Source organism: Myxocyprinus asiaticus, chromosome 33 (assembly GCF_019703515.2).
Source record: "Myxocyprinus asiaticus isolate MX2 ecotype Aquarium Trade chromosome 33, UBuf_Myxa_2, whole genome shotgun sequence".
Taxonomy (NCBI): Eukaryota; Metazoa; Chordata; class Actinopteri; order Cypriniformes; family Catostomidae; genus Myxocyprinus; species Myxocyprinus asiaticus.
Window position 1 is genome coordinate 39,342,434 of NC_059376.1, and position 5,516 is coordinate 39,347,949.

Sequence of the window (5,516 nt, forward strand, 5' to 3'; positions counted from 1 at the left end):
CACCCCTACTCTTTACGAGAAGTGCCCTGGGATTTTTAATGACCACTGAGGACATCGGTTTAATGCCTCATACGAAATATGGAATTTTTGCAGAAATTACAGAATTACTGAAGCACTCAAGCTGGCATGGACCCCAGAAGTTTGTGCAAAACTCAGCAAGATTTGAGGATGTTCCAAAGAGCATCTTGTGTGTTTCAATGGAAATCTTACCTTTTGCTTAAAGGAGTTAACATGGTCCTTGTCACAGATTTGCTTACATTTGACTGGTGACCTAGAAATTTTTCATCCTCTTTTTAACTTATCTTTGATTTTTTGGACCCTCCTTTATTGTTTACAGTGTTTGTACACACAATTTTGGCTTTTGTACTCTTTTCATGTTTGAAAAGTTTCTGAAATTGATATTTCATCAGGTTTACAAGTAAATGTTTATGTAAAATATGAATACATGCTGATTTTCTCTGCTTTTTGCAACTACTAACTAATTCTGGAAAACAGACACATGTATTCTCACAAGAGAAGTGTGGGGCCTTGCTTGAACGCACTTTGACATTCAAAACAGAATCTTTACACCAAAACCATTTTAATGGATATTTAAATCATAACGCTCACGTTTAATATTGTGGTTGGGCTTTTTCTATGGGTCTATTGTAAGCACTGCCGCTTGGTAATTAGCTTGCAGTGGGAGTTTGACAGTTACAATGTGTCATGACAGCACACATGCAAATCCAGCACTTTCCATAGTACAAGGGAGTCAACCAAGTGCACTTTTACACTCCAGCAGTGCCAAATGATGTCACATTTTTTTAAAAAAAATCAAATGATCTGTTTTAGTGCCAATTCAAACCCAAAGGAAAAATAACATTTCTTCAATAGTATTTGGTTATAATGTAAAAGATATGTAAACTATGATTCATTGTCAACAACAGTCCAAAACTCAATGGAACTGAATGAACTGTATAATTTTTTTTATTATTATTTTTTTTTTAATAATATAAATATTTTAGTATGTTTTTGCATAATTAGTGGTGTTTGCTAAAGGTCATACTTCTAATTCAGGGATGCAGACTACTTACCTTTTGGCTAAAGTCACCTTTTTTTTTAAGCTAATTTGCCCAATTTGTGTGGAAAAATGTTCTACATTTTATTTATTAAAATCACTCAAAAGGGGTACTTTAAGCTTAAACACTTAAAAAGAGCTTTAAATAAGATAAACAAATCAACTGAAAATATAAGTGATTAGACTTAGAATTTACATCTTACAAATGAAAAATAAAAAATAAAAAATAAATAAAAATAAATATTCCAGACTTGCATTGAAGGAGTGATTCAAGCCAGAATGTCATTGAAACTTGGGGATGGGTTCTGTGGACTTGGGCCAGTTAGCAATCACCTAGCAACCACAATAGCAACATGCTAAAAACCTCTCTGAACACCTTAGCAATTGCATAGCCTTGGTAACAACCCACAACAGCCTAGCAACCACATAGTATCATGCTAAAAACTACTCCGAACACCTTAGCAATCGCATAACCCTGGCCCACCCAAAACACCCTAGTAACTACATAGCAATTTGCTAAAACCTCTCTGAACACCTTAGCAACCACACAGCCCTGGCAACCATTCATAATATCCTTCCGCATAGCAACGTGCTAAAAACTACTTTGAACACCTTCACAATCGCATAACCCTGGCAACCACCCACAACACCCACGCAGCCCCATAGCAACATGCTAAAAAAATACTCTGAACACCTATGCAACCGCATAGCACTGGAAACCACCCACAAACCCCAAGCAACCCCATAGCTTTGTGCAAAAAACACTCTGATCACCTTTGCAACCATATAGCACTGGCAACCACCCACAAAACCCTAGCAACCTCATAGCAACATGCTAAAAACCACTCTGAACACCTTAGCAATTACTTTGCCTTGGCAACCACCCACAAAACCCTAGCAACCCCATATCAACGTGCAAAAAACCACTCTGAACACCTTTGCAACTGCATAGCCCTGGCAACCACCCAAAACACCCTAGCAACCCCATAGAAACATGCTAAAAACCACTATGATCCCTTTAGCAACCGTTTAGCCCTGGAAACCACCAACAAAACCCTTGCAACCCCATAGCAACATGCTAAAACCCACTCTGAACACCTTTACAAACACATCGCACTGGCAACCACCCACAAAACCCTAGCAACCCCATAGCAACATGCTTAAAACCACTCTGAACACTTTAGCAACCGCATAGCCCTGGCACCCACTAACAACACCCTAGCAACCCCATAGCAACCTGCAAAAAACACTCTGAACACCTTTGCAATAGCATAGCCCTGGCAACCACCCACAAAACCCTAGCAACCTCATATCAATGTGCAAAAAACCACTCTGAACACCTTTGCAACTGCATAGCCATGGCAACCACCCACAAAACCCTAGCAACCCCATTGCAAAAATATAGCCCTGGCAACCACTCACAACACCCTAGCAACCCCATAGAAACATGCTAAAAACCACTATGATCCCTTTAGCAACCGCTTAGCCCTGGAAACCATCAACAACCCTAGCAACCCCATAGCAACATGCTAAAAACCACTATGAACCCTTTAGCAACCGCTTAGCCCTGGCACCCACCCACAACACACTAGCAACCACACATCAAAATGCTAAGAACTACTCTAAACACCTTGGTAGTTGCACAGCTCTGGTCAGGGTCACATAAAGCACGGGCTTACCAGGACTTAAGCCAAGGGGCCCGTGGCTGTTGAGGGAGCCCAACTCCCAAGGGGTGGCATCCACTATTCCCCCGCCACCCGCCCCCCGCAATACCTTAATATGGCCCTGACTCTGGTAACTAGCAATCCTAGCATCATGGTTGTGATTTAAGCACAAACTTTTCACTTACAGTTTCTTAAGAAACGTAGAAATGTAGTGTTTTTCTTGTTGTCCTCATAGTTACATGACAAGAATGTAACCAAATAGTCAACACTGGGGGAGGACAAAATTTAAAAGTTTAAGAATCATTAAGAATTTAAGAATTGAAAACCTATCTTTATTGACCAGCATTCTCAAGTGTTGGAGTGGCTGTGTTATAGTGTAGAAAAGGCCCCAAAATCCACCAAACACATACACTAGTTCCCACTGAAATTAAGCCAATTACTCTCTCAGTCCATGCTGACATGTATCTTATTCTTTGAAATATAATCCAAAACAGTAGTTTTTGGATCTGGTAGTATGGAAATACAACTCAGTGGCATGGAATAAAGGGTTATATCTCAGTTTAACACGGGTTGGTGATGGTATCTTTGATACCTCCCCTCCCCTCTTCTGCATCTGTTTCCATCTCTTAGGGTTGACCACATAGCTCTGCTCCCCTAGCTTCTAGTGGAGCCTCATTGTGCAACGCAGGCGGCTTCTGGTTTTCCGGACTCTATAAAAAAAGTGCAGAAGGGAAAAGGAGATGCACAGAAGGAGGCTGCAAGTGCGGGCATGGGCCTCGCTCGTTTGTTTTTTTTCAAGACTGGTACACGAGGCACATAATTAGCTTTTTTCTGTCATTGGCTTCCTCCGTTCATGGTGAACCCATGTTATCTGGTGGAGTGGGCAGCATGGTGAGGGGGAAATGGTACTGAATGACACAGAGAGATTAGCAACCACACAACAACACGGAGGACCGTACGTTAGTGCTTACCAGCTCTGCCATGCTTACTTCTCTCACACTGACAACTTGTGACCTAATTTCAACACACAGAGTAAAGTGCACTAAAATAACATCAAGAAGGGTTACATTTATATTTTTTTCTTGTAGTCACACAATGACATCTTTACATCTAGTCCACCAAGGTGCATGGGTCCCTAGTTTGGCCCCTGACCCCTCACCCCATTGGTGTGCCTCACCAATGGCTCTGTAGTTAATAAAAAGAAAAGTAGTTAATAAGAAAATGAAAGAAGTGAGAAGAAGAGAAAAGAAAAATGAAACCAGGGGGACCAGGTTTACAAGTGCGATTACATGTAAAAAGTATCTTGTGCCATTCATATTAACAACTTTGTCGCACTATAAAAATAAAACGCTCATTTGACATGTAACAGTGACCTCCAGCGTTTCTGCACATACGAGTATGCAAGTATGCACTAAGTATGCATAGTAGCGTCATTAATGTGCGCCCGGCCGCGCGCTCTTTAGAAAAGTAAACGTGTAGAATGGTAATTTAAAACAACGCAAATGTGGCGATTCGCGGCCCAGAGGAGGTTTGTAATTGGGTATAAATAAAAATATTATATTTTACCCCTTCACTTTGTATTTTCATTTTAATGGCTGTTTATTTGGGAGTAAATTGCTGTCCAGACCGCTGCAGAAGCGTCTCATAAGCAGAGTGGTCGCGTGGTAGCTGTTCCTTTACTCAGCGCTGTTGAGGAAGGACTAATCACAGTCGTTTGTGATTACTGGATAGGAGTTTAAGTTAAACAATTTTATTGTAGATAGCTGTGGTATATTTATATCCGTACATCAGATATAAAATACTTAAAATATTAAAAATATTATACTTCTGAGTGTAAAAATGTCCCTAATGATACAAGAAAACTTACTGAGATTTGAATAAACTTCAATGGAGGATTCGGCTTTATGAGCAACAGCGCGCCCCCTACAGGATGTGTGTCTCAAGAGAAACAGTTAAATAGCTCTATGGCGCTGAAACGAATGTGTACTCATGGGCGTAAGCAAGCTTGTTTGTATTTCCAAATAAAAACATTACTTTGTGTTTTCATATCCACTGTGGTCAGTTTTGGATTTACCATTGTATTTGCTATGTTGTCCCTATTTTGGCACGCACACTTCTCACTTATATGTCAAATCCAGATAATAAAAACAAAAATAGAAACTTAAGAAAGCAGTGTGTGGCAGATTTGAATTTGCATGAATATTTGAATTTTAGAGTACTGGATCTATATTTATTTTTAATGGCAAAACCTCTCATACACACAGCACATTTCTGAAACCAGTAAGTCAGTCTTAGTATGCATTTCATTGTGACAGTTGTCTATTTTAACATCAATTTCTCAGCAGTTATATCAAAGAAATGAAAGTGCAATGGTCTGTTGTGTAAATCTCATTAAAGTTGCAGATTATTTGCTCTAGATATAGAATTAGTGGAAAAGTAGGATGATGGAGTGGATGTTGGACGCTTTCTCCTATACTTTGTAATTTGTTATTTATTAATGGGTTCTAATGCCTTACTTTTATGTATTTATTTATTAATTGTATTTATTAGTAGCTTCAAAATCTACAAAAATGGAAATTCATTTAAAACAACAATTTAGACAACAGTGAACCTTCATAACAAATCCATGGGTTACATTCTGTACTGGGATATACAATGAAGCTAAACAAAATATCTATGACAGTTTTGCACTGTTTACCGAATTGGGACATAGATCTTATGTAGATGTTTTGAGCACCAGTTGTACACCTGTTCTTCTAGAGATCTTTGGTGTGGAGCTATAAAATCCTCCTCTG